Here is a 22584-nt window from a genome sequence, read left to right as displayed (position 1 = left end):
TAGTGAAAAATTTTTTCCTAATATCCAACCTAAACCTCCCCCACTGCAACTTGAGACCATTACTCCTTGTCCTGTCATCTGCTATCGCTGAGAATAGTCTAGATCCATCCTCTTTGGATCCACCTTTCAGGTAGTTAAAAGCAGCTATCAAATCCCCCCTCATTCTTCTCTTCCATAGACTAAACAATCCCAGTTCCCTCAGCCTCTCCTCATAAGTCATGTGTTCCAAACTCCTAATCATCTTTGTTGCCCTTCGCTGGACTCTCTCCAATTTTTCCACATCCTTCTTGTAGTCTGGGGCCCAAAACTGGACACAGTACTCCAGATGAGGCCTCACCAATGTCGAATAGAGGGGAATGATCACGTCCCTCGATCTGCTGGCAATGCCCCTACTTATACACCCCAAAATGCCATTGGCCTTTTTGGCAACAAGGGCACACTGCTGACTCATATCCAGCTTCTTGTCCACTGTCACCCCTAGGTCCTTCTCTGCAGAACTGCTGCCTAGCCATTTGGTCCCTAGTCTGTAGTGATGCATTGGATTCTTCTGTCCTAAATGCAGGACTCTGCACGTGTCCTTGTTGAACCTCATCAGATTTCTTTTGGCCCAATCCTCCAATTTGTCTAGGGCCCTCTGTATCCTATCCCTGCCCTCCAGCGTATCTACCTCTCCTCCCAGAGTAGCTGCATCCCCACTGCATTACTAGTTCCAGTGTCAACAGCACTCAAGCTTTCACCCGCACCTCCTGCCAGCCAGCTAGCTTGAGCTTAATGCAGTGCTGAATTCCACCTAGGGACTTGTGTGTGTGGAGGGGGGTCAGGTTTGGAGTAACGCTCAAATTATACCTCACTTTAGCACTGTAATGAAGACAGGCCCAATGATGTATACGTAACTCCTACTGATGATGTAAGTAGGGATGCGTGTGCCAGAACAGACCCTTTGTTTGATGTGGGCATTCATTCCCTTTGATCATTTTTAAATGGTCCACAAAAGAAAAGTCTTCATGGAGATTTTTCACACTGCATTGCGAGTACTCTGCATTGTGTACTAATCAGTAACCACCCAGGAAGCAAGGAATAAAAAACTTGATACTACAGCACTTGATAAATCTTATATTTAAACATGAAAGAAAGTCAGGGCCCTGACCAGCAGAATATATCCTCAGCTTTCTGAGCCCTGCAAGGACTACAAAGATCAGGAGGCTGGATAGAAACAAAGGATTTGCCATATGGATCAGACCACTGGTCACAGTAAGATGGAGAAAAAGCCTGTAACATACCTCCCTCCCCTGCATAATACACGTCAACATAAGGGATTTTATCCAATAGGGCAGAGGTTCTCAAACTTCGTTGCATCGTGACCCCCCTTCTGACAATAAAGTTACTATATGACCCCGGGGGCGGGGTGGGGGGAGGGGGTTGGAGCCTGAGCCCTGCTGCCCCAGGTGGGGGGAGCGAGGGCTGCAGCCCAAGCCCCATTGCCCCAGGTGTGGGTGGAGCTCAGGCTTCAGCTTCAGCCCTGGGTCCCAGAAAGTCTAACGCTGGTCCTGGTGACCCACTTTGAGGTCCCGATCCACAGTTTGAAAACTGCTGCATTAGGGAACAGCTTCCAAGCCAAATGCAGTGTAATGATTAGTAGGCACTGCAATGTGTGTGCTGAAGTTCTTTACTAGGACATTAAACCCAGTTTTAACTGCAGCCTACAGAGCTGACCAGGAGAAAAAATAACTCATGTAAATAAGCTCCTTCCCCTCCCTTCTGTGCTCCCTTTACCATCTACACTCTGTCCTATTCTGGGACCACTCAGTCTGCAAAAATTATTACAGCCCTAAGAAGTGCCTCAACCAGCTCAGGTGGCAAGATGGATGACGTTAGACTAGATCTGTGGGACGAGATATGAAAATATGTATCATGGGAAGTAAACTACTTCCTCAGCGACTGAAGAGTGTAGCTGGGAGCTTCTCTCTCATTAGTTAATCATGTGTAGAAACCACACCAGAGTCCTGAAAGACAATGTTTCAACATACTGGGAACAATCACTTCATGGACACTCCTAACTTGAGCGAGGAAGCACACAGTGTCACTCCAGGCCAGATTCTCATCTCAAAGGACCAAGCAACGCCAATGGCATTACTCAGGAATTACACCAGTGTGAATGGAATTGGAATCAGCCCATTAGCTCAAGGTGGGAGGATTACCCTTTTGATGTTTAAATTGGAGAAATTTAAATAAGAGCCCAGGGCAAACAAATTGCTCAGACATACAGTGAGCTACTGTAGAATCCCTTACTGACCCTCTCTTCAATCAGAGAAGTTAGTGATCCTGAGAAGTGCAAAGTAGCCAGTTACAAAGCAGTCAGAGAGGGAGTGAAACCTCTGTTGGCAATAGCACCAGTTTTGTTTCAAGCAGGGGTTCTCACATTTTTCGTAGTATGACCACATCTTAATCAAACCCCTGATCTGAGGACCATCTCCCCTCATTGATGATGCTATAACAATCTCACCTCCCATTAAATGCACTTGTGCCTCTTAGGCACCTAATTCCCGTTGGATTTCAATGGGATGTGTGTAACTGACTCCCTCAGGCCCCTTTGAAAATCCCAGACTCTGCCTAAGAGATGCAGCACAGAACTCACAGCCCAAGGGGAGCAGGAGCCAAACTGGCCTCAAGCCACCTATGTGGCCTCTCAATCTTGGACTCTGGCGTGATTTAGACAACCCTGGGGACCCATATGGCAGTCTTCTCCAGGCTGCCTTATGGGACACAATGCTGTCTGGAGTCTCCAGTGCTGTGGCTCCACCCCAACATGCCCTTCTGGCCCCAAACCATCCCCTGGCACATCCCCTACTTCAGGTGTTGTGCGATGAAACCCCCAGAAGGACTCTGCAGTGCCTGCACCATGGGCATCCTCCCTTGGCAGGATATGGGGCTTTTAGGGCTTGGCTCCTTTATGCCACTCCAGCCTTTTCACATGATGTAAAGGGGCTGGAGCAGGGGTGAAGATCTCACTCCACATGCTAAGATGTGTTTGTACAGCACCTGCACATTTGGGTTGCAACAGGGGCCTTTGAACATCTGTTGGTGGAAAATCTGTTATGCTTAGAGCTCATATGGTCTTCTTTAAACAGGGATACTCCATTCCTTATTCATCCATTTGCCAACACCTACTGGCTTACAACATTTTAAAGTACATTGTGTTCAAAAGAGATACTGAGCTATATGTTTAAAAGTAATGAAATATCCCCTCTCCCTCACCGCTTTCTCTCATATTAAGAAAATATTGGAAAAATGTTAGATTTTCTAGTAAACCTTTGGATTCTCATACACACAGCTGGCAAACACATTGTGCACTTGTTCTATATTAGTGCAATGGCAAATTTGCTGTATATTCAGATGGAAACCATTTGGCTCAGAAGCTTTGCTGCCTGGTAGATCAGCTATCATTCCCATTATTTCTTATTTGTTATGGAGGTATCAAGCCCAAAAGCCTGTTTGGCTGAAATAGATGGAAGCACTATAATCTCCTGAACTCTGCTTTTGCTGCTCAGTGATTGGAGTTTCTGGAAAAGTACAGTAAAGGAGCCCATAATATCCAACAATGTCTTGAGGAATCAAATATTCATCAGTTATGCACCTCTGCCATTTGTGATGTTGGGATTACTCAGAAATTTACCTTACATTAAAATTAGCTAGAACGTCCTTCTCAATTTGATGAACAAATGAAATAGTCTGTTCTCAAAACTCTTCCATTTAGCCCCTCCCCCCCCCAAAAAAAGAGTTCTAGTATTAATATAAATAGGAAAATTTGCTAGATCCAATGTCCTAACCAGGGTTTCTTTTTTGTACTAATTTCCTTCCTTTCACTTAGCATTTGCTCTTTTAATACATGGCTTTTTAGAAATAATCTGCTTTATTAAGATGATTATTCCCAGAATAAAGACTTGATTAAAATAGAGTTAGATTCAGAAGATGTTGCCCTTTAAAAGACCCTCATTAGAACATTATACCCTGAAAATCTGGAAAGTCGAGCAAATATCCAGCATCAACCTTAACTGCGTTTCCTTCCTAGCCTCCCCCACATTCTAGCCATCCTTATCGTGTACCTTATAAAACTAAAGTTGAGTATATGAATAACAACAACATAGTCTTTTGTTGTATGATTATGTAGCTTGCATCCAACCTTCCAGCCGCATCAGGTAAGCAAGTGATTAAAAACAGATCCTTCTATCCTTGCTGTTACAGCTCCATGCTGTAAAGTGCCCCAGATTTGCATGACTGATTGAGGATGTCTGGGTGTCTGTTGCTAGTGTGATGTACAGGACCCAGAATGACTAGCCAGATGAACAGGAACTGAACTAGGTTTCTCGATCATTTCAAATTATTTCATGCAGTGTGGAGGCTGACCAGGTAACATGAAGCTTTCACCTTTGCTTGTCCCATCAGTAAAGGAACTGAGATAGGAAAAATTAGGGGGGGTTCACTATTTAATAAATATTTCATCACATCATATAGCATTTCATTATTTCATGAAACCATCATGCAGCAGGTACAATCACCACCAAAGCTCTGATGAGAGATCACTCAGCATGACAAGACACCCTATAAATGATGGAATGCCCAGACACCAGGAGCAGCAAATAGCTGTAATGACCTGTAAAAAAGCAGGGTCTGTTTTACCTCAGATCAGGAATCAAGGGAGGCTTTGGCAGTTCTCTATACTGAATCCATCTACATTTGGTTAGGCTGAATTAGCTCCTTCGCCATCTGAAAACCTTTGGACTTTGTCCATACACTGGTTATTTAAACTGCAATTTGCAAAATGAACACCAGCACAGGTGTCGAAGCAGTGAATCACCCCTCTAGATTGCCTGACAATATCTAATGTATTTATACATTCTATTGTACAGTACATGGTTCTCAGGGAGACTTATTTATATTCAAGAACTGTTCAAGGACAAGGCTACTGCAAGCTATTACTGAAAGTAAAGAGACTGGTGAGGAAAAAAATACCACCCTTCCCTCACGCACTCCAAATTTTATTTTTTTTTATAATGTCAATAAAGAAAGCTCCCCTATTAGGACTGTTTTCAAAACTTCGGTTTTAAGTGTTTATGAACATAATGGTCAACACGGCGAGAAAATTGAATGTCTACTATCTTGCCAGCTTAATGCAGCAATTCATTGTCCAGTCAGATATTACAGATGACACATGACTGCACTGCAGTTCCAGTAAAGCCCCTCAGCCTAAACCAAATGGGAACCCCTACTTGCAAGGCCATTCTATTTCCCCTTAGGTTGCTCTATGAAATGCACATGCATTCTGTTGTACGGCTATAACATTCTGATGACTGCCATAACAAGTGTTAAAAGCGACACTGTGAAGACAAAATTCAGAGATTTAAGAGATTCAAAATTCAGAGCCCCCCCCATGTTATCAGCTTTGAATGTTAAAATCCTTCCCAATTGTAATCATCAGATTTGCTTTTCACCACACATATGCTCTTTGTTTACACTTTTCACCTCACTCAGCTTGAATAATGAGATTAGACTGGCCAGTTTCACTTCTCCTTGGACAGTTCCAGCTTGTGTGATAACACAAAGCAATGGTATTTGGGGTTCCTCAAAATATAAATGGGGATGGATAATTGAAACTCACATTGATAAAATATTTTGAGGTCTATAGATGGAGAGTGTTAAGTATTAATATGTAAATGGAAAAGAGTGTTTTCATTTAATTATATTTTTTAAAAAAACATGACAATCTTAAGGGCCAAATAAGTATCTATAACTGTGGTATTCGAGTCCCCTTCCCCCCACCCTGGTTTTTAGTGTATTTATCCTCACAGCATCCCTTTATGGCAAGGCAGTGCTATTTTCCCCATTTTACCTATGAGGAACTGAGGCACAGAGAGGCTAAGTGACTTACCAAAGGTCATACAAGTAGTGGGACTTGAATCCAGGTCTCAAGTCTTAGCTAATGCCCAAATTATGGGACCATCTTTGCTCTGACAAGGCTACTCTTCATATTAGGTCTTGTAAACCCCGCTATTTATTACAGAAAACCTAAAGCCCTGATCCTGCAGTCAGACCTGCCTGGGCAGAGCCCTCCAGTGGGGCTCTGCACAAATGCAGTAATCAGTCCCCAAGAAGCCCATTGCCAGATGGGGGCCTCAGCTGATGGTATCCCTTTAACAACGCGGACATAGAAATTAAACTGTCATAAATATAAAGGGAAGGGTAAACACCTTTAAAATCCCTCCTGGCCAGAGGAAAAACCCTTTCATCTTTCAAGGGTTAAGAAGCTATGTTAACCTTGCTGGAACCTGACCAAAACGACCAATGAGGAGACAAGGTACTTTCAAAAGCTGGGGGGAGGGAGAAACAAAGCCTCTGTCTCTCTCTCTCTGTGTGTGTGTGATGCTTTTGTGGGGGACAGAACAGGAATGGAGTCTTAGAACTTAGTAAGTAATCTAGCTAGATATGCGTTAGATTCTGATTTCTTTAAATGGCTGAGAAAATAAGCTGTGCTGAATGGAATGGATATTCCTGTTTTTGTGTCTTTTTGTAACTTAAGGTTTTGCCTAGAGGGATTCTCTGTGTTTTGAATCTAATTACCCTGTAAGGTATTTACCATCCTGATTTTACAGACGTAATTCTTTTTACTTTTTCTTCTATTGAAATTCTTCTTTTAAGAGTCTGAATGCTTTTTCATTGTTCTTAACATCCAAGGGTTTGGGTCCGTGGTCACCTATGCAAATTGGTGAGGGTTTTTATCAAACCTTCCCCAGGAAGGGTGGGGGGTAACTTTTGGGAGGATTTTGGGGAGGGCGGGGGGGAGACGTTTCCAAATGGACTCTTTCCTAATTATATCCCTGTTAGACGTTTGGTGGTGGCAGCAAAAATCCAAGGGCAAAAGGTAAAATAGTTTGTACCTTGGGGAAGTTTTAACCTAAGCCGGTAAAGATAAGCTTAGGAGGTTTTCATGCAGGTCCCCACATCTGTACCCTAGAGTTCAGAGTGGGGGAGGAACCTTGACAGAAACACTATCACCACACAGCTGGATGTGCTGGCATGTTCACTAGTTTTAAAATGGCACTATGCTGATGGGAACCATTTCAAGGTTTTATTAAAATTAATAAAACCAAATTCAACAGAATACAGACAACTAAAGTGCTTTTTTAACTGATAACAAATGATGTTTAAAATAACTTTAAGGCAGTGTGTGTCACAAATAAAAAGCTCAGAAATTTAAATGTAAGGTGGACATTCAGTCCTCAACTCAAGAAATAAATATCATCCCATACAATCCCATTTTCTGGCCACTTGCTGTCAACTATGTAAACATCTTGAAATCTAAATGTCCCCTGCACTCCACCATATGCAGGAAATTGACAGAGTGTCAACATGAAAGTAACAGTTGCAAGGAACAAAAATCAGGAATAGTGCAAATAAAACAAGGGTTGGGTATCTGTTTTTACAAGTGGTTTGTTGTAATCTTTAAATATTAAACATTTTTCTAAGTGAGACATTTGTGGTACATCTGATTTTATTTTTGAATCTGGTTTTTCACAGATGAAGATGTATTAAGCCAACAATAAAAAGCCTTAGTTTGTAACATCTAGAATGCAAAATATTTTTCAGATGCTCTTAACACTACAATTAGCTACAGTCTCCATCAGGCTTCCAATTTGAACCTCCCAGGATAACCCAGGACAAAAAACATCCATGCGTGTCCAATGGTATAATTACAGTGTAGGGTAACAAGGGTATGCGATGTGAAATCTTTCATTTTGCTGAAAGCCTAATGAGCACTGTCAAAACATCACACTCATGCTTTGTATATGAGAGGCAGACCCAGCTTTGTTATTTACTCAAAACTCAAAGGGAAAAGAACTCAAAACTGTGAAATAAAGTAACAGAAACTGACAGCCACAAACAAAACAACCCCACTAGACACCTAATGTGGTCAGGTTTCTACTGCTGTGGCTCAAGCATCATAATATGGAAAATATAACACAATAAAATATCTCATGAGCCACCGCCAGCCCAAACTATTTTGTGCTCCACCACGGAGATTCTAACAGCTACACTCCCCCACCACAGCCATCCCTTCACCACAGAAAAGAAGGAAATGGCAGATCTTCTCTATTCCCCCAATTTTGTTGTAGTTGAGAGATTAAAGGTCTGGGACTAGATTTACAAATGTATTTAGGTGCCTAAAGATACAGACAGGCACCTAGTGGGATTTTCAAAAGCACCTAAGCAGATTAGGCTCCTAACTCACTTAGGCATTTTTGTAAATCTTTTTAGGTGCCTATCTGCATCATTAGTGCCTAAATACCTTTGTAAGTCTGGCCCCAGGTGACTAGAACTTTCTCCACTGTAGGTCGCACACTAAATTTAGACACAACTAGCAGAGCACCGATTACTGCACTCACGCAGCGAAGTCAGAACTTTCTACAAACTGAAGACCCTCCATAACCTAGAGGGTGGGAGGCAGGACAGAGAGGTAAACAACGTTCTTCTTGGGCTGGGAGATTCATAGGCCCCAAAAACCAGCTCTTTGTATAATCAATCTTGGGATTCACTGACACAAGGTCAGCAATGTAAATGCTACAGCAGTTTCAGAAAAGGGATTATGCAAGGTAAAACAGTGCTTCAAGAATAATCAAAACCTCATGCCTCAAGGCATAGTCTCCCTGATCCCCCACAGGCACTGGGAAGCTATACCCTCTCCCCCACGTCATGTCAAAACAATACTCAGGCTATGTCTACACTACGCCCTATGCCAGCAAAACTCACATTGCTCGGGGTGTGAATATTCCACCCCGAGTGCCATAAGCGCTCATGTGCACAGCACTATGTCAACGGGAGAAGCTTTCGCCCGTCGGCATAGAGCGTCGTCAGCAGACACACGGCAATGCAACTCTATTCCTGCAGCTGTGTTGCTACAGCGCTGTAGGTATAGACATACCCATGCCTTCCCAGCTTGGGGACTGCAGGGGCACCTTACTGTGCAAAGGATCAGGTACCAGCCACTAGCATAAGCAGGATACCTGACTCGATGAATCTGGCAGATCGTGTATGGCAAATCTTATAAAGCTTGATAGAAACATTTAGATACAGTAACATGTATCAATTATTAAAATAAACTTATATATTATAGTTAGCATAATTACTTTTAGATATTCTTGCACAATGATTTCTAAATGTATATTAAATTAGATTTGATTATTGATTTAGGTCTACATTTGTTTACAATTGTCCTTAGCTATGTTATTATTGATTACATCATTAGACATACTTTTGAAGCAACAAATCATCTGGAACGGAATACAGATGTATCTGGACATTTTAAAATTAATTTAAAAAAGGACTGCAGCTCTACAGTCTAGATCTACGACCTGATTTCCTGCACCAAAAGTGTACCAGGGAAATTATAGATTTCTAGGGCGCTGAAATGGAGACAGTTCTTTGATTCAACAGGAAATGTCACAGACTCCCACATTTCAAAAGATCCTCACTAGTCTTAAAAATGAGAAGCTGGATTCTGAAGCCATTTTTCAGGCAAATCACTTGAGGATTTGGTCCGAGGTTAAATGAACAAAAATAGTTTCTCATACATATTGTGCCCAACAACGCAGGCTGCAGCATATGCATTAGTACTCTTAAATAATAACGATACCTTTGTATTTCTATAGCACCTTTCATCTGAGGGTCTTCAATAAATTAAGCTTCACAATATCCCACAAGGCAGGAAAGTATTATTAATTATTATTATTATTCCTGTTGCGCAGAAGGGAAATAAACAGATTAAGTTACTGGCCCAACATCATACAGAAAGTCTGTGGTAGACATAGGAATAAACCTCACACACACAGTCCTGTGCTTTTGTCACAAAGATACCCTTTCCCTTGGACTGAAATAACGTACAAATTCTTGGAACAATGTAATTATAGTACAGAAATCAAAATCATACTTAATGTTACTCTCCCATGAGAGCTGGCTCCTTTTAATTCTTGGTGATCTATCTACCATTGCTTCTAAGCAAAGAAAAAGAAATACCAGTATGGGGATTCTCTGGGTCTGACCCTAAATGCAGTTACATAGATGTAAATCAATAACAACTTCACTGAAGTCCAAGGAGTTATTTATATCTTACTTCTAGTGATATAAAAATCTGAATTATCCCCTGTTAGCTTTATAGATCGCTAGGAAATTCATTTTAAATAAATGCAAATTGATCTCACTCTCACAAGTTACCCGGAATAGGATGCAAATCCATTGGATCCGTATTACTCTAAAGAATATCATATGAACTGATTGGCAAAAGGAATATAATCTCAGTTGTGCTTTTCTAAGTGCAGAATATGATATGTAAGTGTATGCAATTTACTCTCCCTCTATCATCTTGAGAAGACACTGAAGTCAATGAGACCAGAGCGTCTCTGAGATTCAGGCTGCTTTTATTTGGGTGTCTGAATAGAGATTAGCAGCCTGATTGAAATGGGATTTCAGAGCGCTCAGCACTTTTGAAAACCAAGCTACAGCTGGCTACTTTAGGCACCCAGGTTTGACCACGTTGGCCTAAACGTTTTGAGCATTTATATTTTATATACACACGCTCACAAGAATTATGTTAAAAACATTTAGGATGCAACAACAGAGTATCAAAAGTGAGGAAAAGCTAGAATTAAGGTTGCCCATGCAATCTTAATTTAGCCCCCTTGTGGGTATGTATTACGATGCAGTCTGTAAACACATGGTCATATACGGAGTTTTTCCACAGTGCACAGGCTGGATGGTGCTCTCTGAATGGGTAGTTATTCCATGTGTGGCCCTAGGCCTTATTTACTGCAAGCTATTCAAACCCTGTATTGAATGCGTTATTTATTTCCTCTTGGGCTTTTCTGTGGTGTTTTCCCCATAGTATCTTTGTTTGTTTGTTTTTTTACAGACATTAATGAACTGATCCTCAGAATACCCCTGTGAGGTGAGGTAGCATTATTATCTCCATTTTGTATTGGGAATTGAAGCACAGAGATTAAAGCCAAAATTGTCAAGTATCTGCTAATTCTGGGTGCCCAATCTGAGCCCTGGTCTACACTAGAGGGGAGCAGGGGGAGGTGGGGGGGAAATCAATCTGCTCTAGTTGCAGTAGACACACACTTTGCCAGTGGTTTTCACAGCTATTTGATAGACAGCAAGGCAATGTTGAGACTCAAGAATAATGGTTTCTAGTTCCAGTCAGAGAGATGCCAGAAGCTGGAAAACTACAAAGCACAGGGAGATGATCAAATCACAGCAGAAATGCTAAAAGCATGAGATGCCTCCACCCTAATGAAACTGGCAGAGCTGTCCAATGAAGTCTAGGAGAGACCCCCTCCTGAACACCCGAAACATGGAATAACTGTCAGAATACCCAGTAAGGGTGATCTTACGGACTAACAACTGGAGAGGAGTCACAGTATTATCTGCTGTAGGGAAAGTCTTCTGTACGGTGATACTACCTGGGATGAAAGAGGCAGTGAATGCAAAGCTTAGGAAAGAACAGGTGGATTCAGGCTCAAGAGATCCTGTGCAGATCAGATATTCACACTCAGGACCATCATAGAAGAATGTATAGAATGGTAGGCTGCCCCATCATCAATTTCATTGATTTTCAAAAGGCATTTGATAGCCTGCATACGCATACATTGTGGAATATTCTTCAATCCCATGGAAATCCAGCTAATGTCATCAACATCAGCAAGGCTATGTACAGCAATGCCAAGTATGCTGTAAGGATGAACAACCAGACAGAGTGGTTCAATGTGAACAACGGCACGACACAAGGCTGCATTCCATCTCTGCAGCTGTTTGACATTGCCATAGACTGGATAATGAAGAAGTGTATCAGCAACACAAACGCTGGCATAGCATGGGTAGATAGCAAATGCTTAGAAGATCTAGACTGCTGATGATATTGTGCTATTGAGCAACACCCCCAAAACACAAAACAAAAAAACACCTTGGAAAAAACAGGGCTCAAAATCAGTTAGGCCAAAACTAACATCCTTGAAACACAGACACATAGTTAATTGTTTACTACACGTGTGGTTCATCATGAAAAACGTTCAAGAGACCAAATGACTTAGCCAAGTTGATTGTCTGAGACATACATACCCCTCCTTTCAGGAAGCAACTCTTTTGTCTCAGCACATTCAGTTACCCTTACACAGAAGATGTGCTTCCATGTGGTGAAACACTGGAATGCGTTACCTAGGGAGGTGGTGGAATCTCCTTCCTTAGAAGTTTTTAAGGTCAGGCTTGACAAAGCCCTGGCTGGGATGATTTAATTGGGGATTGGTCCTGCTTTGAGCAGGGGGTTGGACTAGATGACCTCCTGAGGTCCCTTCCAACCCTGATATTCTATGATTCTATGATATGCATTTTGGCAAGTAATACACATAGTATGATTTTGCAAGTTACACATCACTAAATTCCAACCCACCCGTTCATAACTGTTCCTTAACTTGTTGTTTTGTTCTATACTTTTATTATCTCTATTTTGGATACTACCTTCCAAACCAGTTACCCATGAAAGTACCTGTACTAGGGTATATGTTGATTTTGACAGATTTCGTATTTGCTAGTGCCAAAGCGGACTTCAGCTTTGCAAAGTTGTATGGGATACTTAGCACGAGTGAACAAGAGTAAGCATACCACCTTTCAAATATAAAGCTTTGTGCTAACATTTATTTATATAACGTGTAATAACTATTAATATGTTATGCAATACATATACATATAACAGGCATTAAGCGGTAACATCATATTAGAAGACAAAAACATCAAGAAAGTGGAACAGTTCATCTATCTGGGCAGTATCATACCAGCCCATAGAGACCTTAAGAAAGAAGCAATATCTAGGATAGCAAAGGCATCCACAGCATTCACTAAACTCAACAACATATGGAAATCAAAAGATATACAGCACCAAAACAAAACTGAGCATTTTCAACTCAAACGTAATCTCAGTTTTTATGCAGCTGTGAACTGGAGATCTATTCAAATGTTAGTTAGAAAAGTAGATGCCTTTGAAAATAAGTGCCTGTGAAAAATTCTGGGCATGGATAAAATGGTAATAATTTCTCTCTTTTCCTTTGTTTTCTTATTTTAAAAAACTTCTTTATGGAACAGTGATCGCTTATATTTGTTAATTGTATTAAGTTCTGATATTCTGATGATGTTTCAAATGTACTGTTGAAGTTTATACAGTTTCTCTTTAAGGAGAGTACAGGACGGGATGCATGGCTCTTCCTGAGTTGCCCTTGCACTTAATTGTTGTTTCAGAAGCACAGTGAATAATGACAGATTGTTCCTTTATCCTGGGTGCATGTAACTGATTCTTTAATTTAAAACAGAAAGCACAGACAGAATCAAAACAGACCATGGCTATAGCATACACAATGCTTGAAACGTTTCAGAAAATAGCCAGATGGAAGAAATTAAAAGAGCTTGGAGGATGTCAAAGCATGGAAAGCTGCTCATTTTCAAATGGTCAGAAAAGCGGGGATGTGTCATGCCTAGATTTTGCGTAGCAAGTTACTGGCCAAGGGCAGAAAAAACTAAATAGTCTTTTAGAGATGTCGAAGGCATATTGCAACCCAACAGCCAAACATCATGGTAAGAAACATTTTCTATTACAGAAAACCATAGGCCACCTGAGCCAATGAGTGTGTAATGCAGACACAGCGATAGTAACAGTCTCTTCGTTCACAGGTAAGGACAACATGCTTCAGGATATGAATTTAGAGGGTTAAAACTCAAAAGAAATTTTAAAAAGTTATTGCTGGAGGATGCATTGACACAAGAAAGTGAAAGGTGACCTCAAAAAAGTGAAAAAAAGCGGACCCAGTGATCTTTTTTCTGCCTTTCTTTAGAAAAATGGTTTTGACTCCTAAAGCAGAGCCATGGCACAATTGGGGCCCAAAAGGGAATTTAGTGATAGCTTGCAAAGCTAGATTATGGCTCCATTATTCCATGGGCTGGCTGGCAGCCTCTCTCAGGTAACTGTTTTAAGGAAGTGAGGGATGTGTGATACAGAAATAGTCGGAAGCAGAGGACTTCTCACCTAGAGCCAAGACCTGAACTTTCAGGAAGCTAAAGCTTAAGTCTTTATGGAAACAATCTGGAAAGAATACCATTAGATATATGTTTAGCTGACATATGAAAAGTGCTTTGAGAAGAGCACTAAGAAAACCAAGTCCTCCAAAGACCTTTGGATGCAAAGGTAGTAGAAACTTTCCTTGAGTTCAGGAGAAACTTACTTTTCCCAAGACAGAATTTTCCTGGAAAGCCCTTTGACATATTTGATTTTTCCATGGAAATGGATTTCCATTTTCCAGAGACCTCTAGTCTCTAGACTTGCATTCAAATGTATCTGCATTCATCTCTTTTCTTTTATTACATAAATCTCTATGAAATAGTCACTGGGATTTCATACTATGGAATGGGAATATAAAATTGTGATGCTACTAAAGAAGATGGTCTAGGGCAGAGGTGGGCAAACTATGGCCCGCGGGACCGTCCTGCCTGGCCCCTGAGCTCCTGGCCTGGGAAGCTGTCCCCTCTCCCCCGCAGCCATTCAGCGCAATGCTCTGGGCAGCAGGGCTGCAGAGCCTGGCCTGACCCGGTGCTCTGTGCTGCACAGTGTGGCTGCCTGTCCTGGTGCAGCCGCGCTGCCAGCCACCAGTGCTCCAGACAGCTCGGTAAGGGGGCAGGGACTGGGGGGGTGGACGGGGTAGGGGTCCCGGGGGGGCAGACAGGAAGGAGAGGGGGTTTGAATGGGGTGGTGGGGGGCAGTTAGGGGCAGGCGGCAGTTAGGAGCGAAGGGTCCGGGGGCGGACAGGGAAAAGGGGTGATTGGATGGGGCAGGGGTCCCAGGAGGGCAGTCAGGAAGGAGGGGGGGTTGGATGGGGCAGTGGGGGACAGTTAGGGGTGGGAGGTCCGGGGCAGTCAGGGGACTGAGAGTGGGGGAGGGCAGGTGGATGGGGCAGGGCTCCCTGGGGGGCCATCAGCGAACAGGGGTGTTGGATGGGGCAGGAGTCCTGGGGGAGGGTGTCAGGGGGCAAGAAGTGGGGCGGGGGGGTCAGATTGTGGATGGGGGCTGGACTATGCCTGGCTGTTTGGGGAGGCACAGCCTCCCCTAACCAGCCCTCCATACAATTTCAGAAACCTGATGCAGCCCTCAGGCCAAAAAGTTTGCCCACCCCTAGTCTAGGGTATTGTTATCCAGTAGAACCCATGGCCCTAAATACAGAAGGAAGTAGAGCAGCCCGTAAAGTGCTATATGCTGGGTGAAGCAAGAATCCTAGTCTTCTGCAACAACAAAATTAATTGGCCATTATGTATATGCTCCGTACCTGACAACAAAAAGATGACAACCCCATTGTTCATCTAGTCCACTTTGGGGGATACATTTTCTAGGGCGGCTGCGTGTAGTCTCTGAAGACGTTATAGCCCCTTTGTTTTGATCTTTCAGCTATGCTGCTATTGTAAATGCGGTGCATTTTTCTCCAAGCTATATACATGACTCAGCTGCTGAATATAACTTGTCTCTGTGTGGGCTATACCAGCTTTTTATGCTGAAGGCCTCGGGTGAGATCTTCAGCCCCTAAATGGCCGAAAAAGTGCTGAGGTGGTGAAAAGGGGCCTTAAAATCTGTGTTTCCAGCTAAGGGAAATTCCCCTAGTATAGGCACTATAGAAACTAGCTATAGAAGACAGTAAGGCTGCCTTCAGAGTACTCCCTCACAAACCCTGTCATGGGGATGTACCACACAGAGCTCTGGAGATTCTCTCTCTCTCTCTGGCCAGAATCAGGAGGGCACAAGAGGTGGCTGAAAGCTCTCATTCTATTCTGATCTCACACAGATGAGAACCAGGAGTAACGTCAATGACGTCAACTAAACCACACATATAGAAAATCAGTGAAACGTCAGATTCAGCTCCTCTGTCTTTAGCAGCAACAACTAACAAATAAAAGACAAGAGCAGCATAACTGTGGACCAAGTTCTAGCCTCGCTTCTCCCTTCCAAGTCCAGCGTCATCACAATTCTCCATCTTCTCTGTGGCCATCAAGTAGGCTTACAACATTGCTTGTGGTCACAAAATTAAAAGCCCCAAAAGTATCTTTTGCAGCTTTCTCCCAGCAGCTTTTGCCTATAAACTGAAATGGGGAGACAAAACAGCAAAAAAGTGCTGTACACGTAAGTCATGTTGAAATTCCACTGCAGCTTACAGAAGGAAGTTACCTGTGAGCCAGCAGCCTGTCTGTCAAAGCTTTTATAGCTGAAGTTTCAAAGGGAAAAGGCTTATTCTCATCTGTGTGTCTCTCTCTTTTAATTTTCCAATCTATTAACTCCTAATTGTGACTTCACGTCTGTCTGAATTCAGTAATTTTTCTGCTTTCTCTGCTTTTCCTCCAACGTCCACAGTGCCACCTTAATTGGCAACGATGTTTCAGCCAAGGATGGATTGATGGGCCTTTCACATTTGCATTTTGTTCAGCCTGACACTTACATGGCCCTACCTTACCATCCGAACTAGGTAAAAAAGGCCTGCTTGACTGCAATGTCCAAATCAGCTATGCTATTGCTTCTCTGCCAGATTCGGAATTGCCCCTTCTACCTAAGCCATGCTGAGAGCCTGAAACTACCTTCAGGCTTTCATTGCAGATCTCGAAGTGGATGTTTTTAATGCATTAAGGTGAAAATCCTTGACTGTGTGTGCAGCCCTAGCCATCAGATTCTGAGGTGGAGAGCTCTATGGAAGGTGAGGAGCAGAAAGAATCCTCCACCCTAGCCCATGGAGTGACTTTGGCACGGCAGTCAGTGAAACCCCCTTAATCAAGGATGATGACTGGTGCACCAGCAGAGTCATAGGTCTACCAGCCACAGCACGTAAGGGTGGTGAGTCGCAGAGTAGTGACATATGTCTATGCTGCAATTAAAAACCCGCAGCTGGCCTGTGCTCATGGGGCTTGGGCTAAAGGGCTAGTTAATTGTGGTCTGATGTTTGGGATCAGGGTCCTAGAGCCTGGGCTCCAGCCTGAGCTCACATGTCTACCCCGCAATTAAATAGCACCTTAGCCCGAGCTCTGTGAGGCCGGGGCATGAGCCAGCTGCGGATGTCCAACTGCTGTGTAGATATAACCACAGAGGCATGTATGAACTCCCTGCTCAGGGTCTCCAGTTCCTGCCCTCCTTCCACAGAGGAACTCTGCTGGGTCCACTGGTGAGGCTCCTCCATGAGCGTGGATGGAGGTCGGGGAAGATCAGGGTGCGACTCTTAATAGGTCATCAGCATCCTCTGCATACAATTGAGTAAGCCATAGTATACTGTCCTGAAAGCAGGGAAGATCTCCAGTCCCATGTGTCTTCCACTTTTGTGCTGGCAAAGTTTCTGCTGGAAACTCTGTAAAGCCAGCAAATCTACACCACGACAATTAGTAATGGGAAGTGAAGGATTTTAGTTTGTTAACACCAACAATAGCTGGAATAATGGGCTCTCCTGAGCCTCCTGTATATATGGTATTTTTCTAGACACATATGATTTTACATATCAATATCTGTTAACTAGTTCAGACAACTAATCGCCAAACCTAACACTCAGAAATGTTGTGGCGATTTAGTACATGCCTTTAGGATTTTGGTCCACAAAGCAAAGAATGAATTAAAAGATTCACAAGTAAACACTGTAATTTCACCTGCTATGGGTATGATCTTGTTTCACTATTTTTCCTGTGATTCAAAGGAACACAATGCCCATTTTCTTTACACCAACACCCTTGAATCGACGCAGGTAAAGACATCACTCACAATGACTAAACTGGGAAATAAAAGTACTATTAGAAACCTCAGCCTTCTGGGATCAGCAAAATGGGTACAGTTCTCAAATTGGTTTTGTAACACCATATGTGATCAATCACAGCCAAATGGAAAATGCCTGTGCAAAATGTGAGATGGGGTTGTAGTATTTTGCAGCCCCTGCTTTTCATTTAAGCCATAACACCAAGCTGGCAGTGACCTGGCAAAGCTAGATGACCTACCACAAGAAGAGACAGGATTTTTGTACTCCTGCTTCTTCAGTTACATGTATGAACTATTGCCATAAAATACTTCATTCACTGCTGTATAATGCTACAATATATAAAGGTCAAGTATACTATATTACCAAGGTATAAATAATTCAGGGTTTAAAAGCATCCTATCTAATATTGAAAATGCAGAAGGCACACAAGACTGCTCTTTGGACAAAGTCTGTGTAAACCTTTTACAGACCTAGCACATTAGACTGTGCTACTGTTCACATTATACTGCCAGAGCGTGTGTTATTCTCTCAGTCCATTCTCTCAATCCATATAATCTTTCATTAACTGATCTTTTGGATTACACACTGGGAACCTGCATTTCTGGCACAGACATGCCATAAATGGGCTTCAGAAAATGATGCACCCAGTTGAGAAGCAGATCAGTGCATTTAGAGATCAGAGAATTACTAAGGAGTCCATTCTGCACCTCAAAGCCAGAAAGAGGCATCTTATTATTTATTATTTGTATTGCGATAACACAAGGGGCCACCATGTGCTAGACACTATACAAATGCATAATAAGAGATGAGCCATTCCCAAGGAACTTCCAATCTAAATATATGGGAGGAAAAGGCTTACTCTCCCACCCTGGCACAGATATATACCTACAGAGTTAGCAGTCAGAACCAGACTGTATTTTCGAACTGTACTTCCATTCCCACGGCTATACTAGTAAACCCAAATCTGTAAAGGTCTCAAGATACATTCTGGTGAAAGCTCCAATGCCCTTACACTGGGCTGTTGATGCATCAATATTTTCAAGTTAAGAACTTCTTCCTTATCGAAGGCAGCATATGGCCCTTAATATGGAGATTTCAAAATATGTTTTCTCAGTTATGCTTAAATAATGTTAGCCTTTGGCTATTGAAGTAAACTAGATATAAAATACCAAGATGCCATTTAAGAGTCATACTTTTCTGACCATAACTATAGTTTGAGCTCTAGCCTATCATCATTAACAAGAAACAACTCATGGGATGCAACTTTTCTGCCCTCCCTTCCTAGTGACTTCCAAAGCTGACCCCGCCTCTTTGTGAAATGCAGAGAGGAAGCAGCTGGCTTTGAAAATGACCAAGTTTCATTGGCTGACATTAAACCTACATGGGTTTTTTTTTCTCCTAAACTCACTTTTTAAAATACCTGCAGTACAGCAAAATCTCTTGATTCAATCAGTTTTTCCATTTTAAGCATTTTTTTTTCTAATTTATATTTATGGCCTTGAAAGACATGAAAATACTTAAGAGGATCAAGAAATATCAGTTTGGCCTCAAAATGTACAATCGTCCATTCCTGCTTACAAATTCCAGAAACATCAACACTTTGGCCTTGCCTTTCTTTCTCTTCAGTGTAAGACTGCAAATCTCTTAAAACTGATTAGAATCAGAATCACATATCTCATCATCATCACTGTTGGTTACATATCACCCCAAAATGTGCCAGTTGGTTTAGAAGTACATAAGATGACAAGTCCATGCCCAAAAGAGCTAGACTGTAGGCTGAGCTGTATGGCCATATGCGGGACATAAAATGCCACAAAGACACCCCAGTGCAACCTTCCCAGGCCTTGAGTATGGGTGTATACGGGAAAACTATGGGCTTGCTACCCCCCACTTAAGCCGGTAGGTGGGTGGGGAGCGTGTGGGGCGGTGACTCCAGCTCCTATCTCAATGCACCAGCCAGTGCAGCACAGCCGGTGCAGGGGGGCAAGAGCAGGGATAGTAAATCTACTACAGGTCAGAACCAGTAGTAAATACTACTCCACTGGAGCAAGGACGGGTGGGGATATGCCTCTCTGAATCACAATTCTTTCCTGAGGGGCTCCTATGGTAGCATAGCTATGTGCCACTCCTCACAAAGCGCAGATTGTTAATTTGGCCTTTCAGCCTACGGGCCATATTCTGTTAACATTACTCATATTAAGCACAGGCGTGGACCCCTGCAAAGAGTCTTATTGCAATCCATAGGACAACTCCCACAGTAAGGTACTGCACAGCATCAAGTGACAGATTAAGGTCCCTAACAGAAAGGGGAAATGTGATAAAGAACAACAAAAATCAATCTTCACCATTTCCTGTTTTCAATATATTTAAAGTATATTTTCTTCCTTGCCTTTATATCCAATTTCTTTTTATAGGTTTTGCTTTTGCTATTGCTATCTGCTAGTTTAGTTCAAGACAATTTACTTATATAACTTCTGATACTAAAAACTGAGTCAGTCCTAAATGTATTAAGTGGATAATTTTAAACCCGTTATTATAACCATTAGCAGACCAAATTTTAAAGTGTACCCTTCATTTTGTTTTGTGACAGAAATAACTATTATTAACGCAAGCAGCGTATTATCAATTTTCATTAATTGTCATTTTGCTTGTTCTTTAATTACCATAAATATCCCAATCATTGTTACTACTCTGTGCTTTTTTCCAGTTCCCAGGATAGCACCTAACTGTTATCTTCACAGCAAGTGCCAATAACAGTTAGTGGTTAGTTAACTTTGGGCCATTAAAGGCCTTGCCCTGATAACATTGACTTGATTGAAAGCAGCATTAGGCCCAATAGTACTTCAATGGGAGCAGGATTAGGCCCTGAACACTTGGGCGGGATATACACACAAACAAATGTATAAATTAGTGATTCAAGAAGCCGGTCGTAAATTGGCTACTGCAATATTTATTAGGCGTAAGAAATAAAATCAGTCAATATTTAGTCACGTGAAAAGGTTCCCCACACATGTATTCTCTTTTCCAAAGCTCTGTGTATCTGTAGTACGTGTAGATACATTTAAGGCGAGAGAGCTTAATTTACTATGAGATATTGTGCTTTGTACGTTCATGATGGCCCAGATTATGACTAGTCCTTTCTCAGGGAGCCAGTATGCTTACCCAACAGTGCACCCAATGCAGGGCCTGAGCACAATCATAGTCCCCATACTCCCTGAATGCAAGAACTATTTGCTACCCTGGAGGGGCCATGATAGGTTCAGAGAGGGCAGGGCCATGGTTGCCCTCTCACTCTCTGCTGGTCCAACCCAGGGGAAAATATATGCTGTACCCTTTAAAAGGGTGGTGTAAGGTGCCAGTTTTGGTTGGAGATAGTCCTGGAGGTTTTATCACATGACAGAATCTTTAATTAAACATTAATTCCTGGTGACTCCAGGACAGTCCTAGAGGGTTGGCAGCCCTAGGGTGGTGGAGATGCTGCTGCACTGTGCTGTACACTCTCAAAGAGCCCTCAGAATCGGAGGGTCTGTCTATGCTGCAATCAGCCAGGAGGTGGGATTGCGGGTCTCACACACATACCCAAGCTAGCTTTGATCTAGCTAGATGGAGGTTAGCTCAGGTGTGTTTATACAAGCTGCAGTCCCACCTCCTGAGTGCAGTGTAGACATACCCTGAGTCAGCCAGAATTCTTCTCGGGGGTTCCCACTACAGCGCCTTGTCAACACTTTCCAGTGCAGGCTGTGGCTCTCCTAAGAGGGAGAGAATCAGAATTGTAACTATATTCATGACTAGTTTTGGTGATCCAAGGACACCTCTCATTGTTCTGAGAAGAAAAATACAGATATGCCAGACAAAGGATGTTAGGAATATTTGAGAATAAAAAACATTTTGTGTATAAAACATGTAGTACCAGTATCATGTAATGAATGGATTATCCGGCCTGTCCAGTCTCAAAGGAAATCTGATGTTCCTGCATCCTTTAAACTTCAGAATAGAAGGGCAAATCTGTCACCTCTGATCAACTATAGCTGTAACCCTGGAGTGAATGATGATGGCAGTGAATAGAGAATATTTCCTGATAGCTCATGTCTACACAAGAAAGTGCACTTCAGAGGTTAACTATAGGAGGGAGTGCAAACTGCTTGAGAGATGTTTGGAATCACCATTCCTGTATTCCCAGTATTCAATCACAGCAGTGGAACTGAAACACTGCAAGACACTGCAGAGGAAGTTCCTTGGCCTAGAGCATTGTGCCAGCTGCCTGCTGCTCCTCCTTTCACCATGACAGCAGCTCACTTTTTCTATAATGTTTTGTTGCATTAAAGATGCCAGATCCAGTGAGCTCTATTAACAGGATTAAACGCTAGGGACGGTTCTCTTATTACCCACAGTAGCTCTATTAATGTCTTTCCCGAAAGTTCACATGTCCCACCGTGTAGCTCTTCTGATTATTCCCTGTAAAACTCATTTAACATTTTAATTAAAGCTATTTTGAGGGAGTTAAACTTCCACTAACAGAAAATGGGGAATCTTTTCATGTTTTTATGCACATCCCAACTCTGCCAAGGAGCTGGAGGCAGCCCCCTGTTAACAGAACTAGCCTTTGCTTCGCTGACAGAGACCCTAGTCCATTCCTTCATGCCTCTTTCCCTAGGAGTCAGGCAAGTTTCACCCATTTGACAAGTCAGGCAACTGAGGCGTTGCTTCAGATAGAACTGGTAACAGAACC

At 42.5% G+C, this 22584-nt stretch overlaps 1 protein-coding gene across 1 annotated transcript in view; it reads right to left on the bottom strand.

Moving 5' to 3' along the window:
* KCNH1 (potassium voltage-gated channel subfamily H member 1) overlaps positions 1 to 22584 on the bottom strand; it is a 312945-nt gene that overhangs the window by 28805 nt on the left and 261556 nt on the right. The window lies entirely within an intron of this gene.

The sequence above is a fragment of the Lepidochelys kempii genome, chromosome 3, assembly GCF_965140285.1.
Source record: "Lepidochelys kempii isolate rLepKem1 chromosome 3, rLepKem1.hap1, whole genome shotgun sequence".
Classification (NCBI taxonomy): domain Eukaryota; kingdom Metazoa; phylum Chordata; order Testudines; family Cheloniidae; genus Lepidochelys; species Lepidochelys kempii.
Note: the sequence above shows the minus strand (reverse complement) of the source record. Positions and strands in the feature narration are given on the sequence as shown.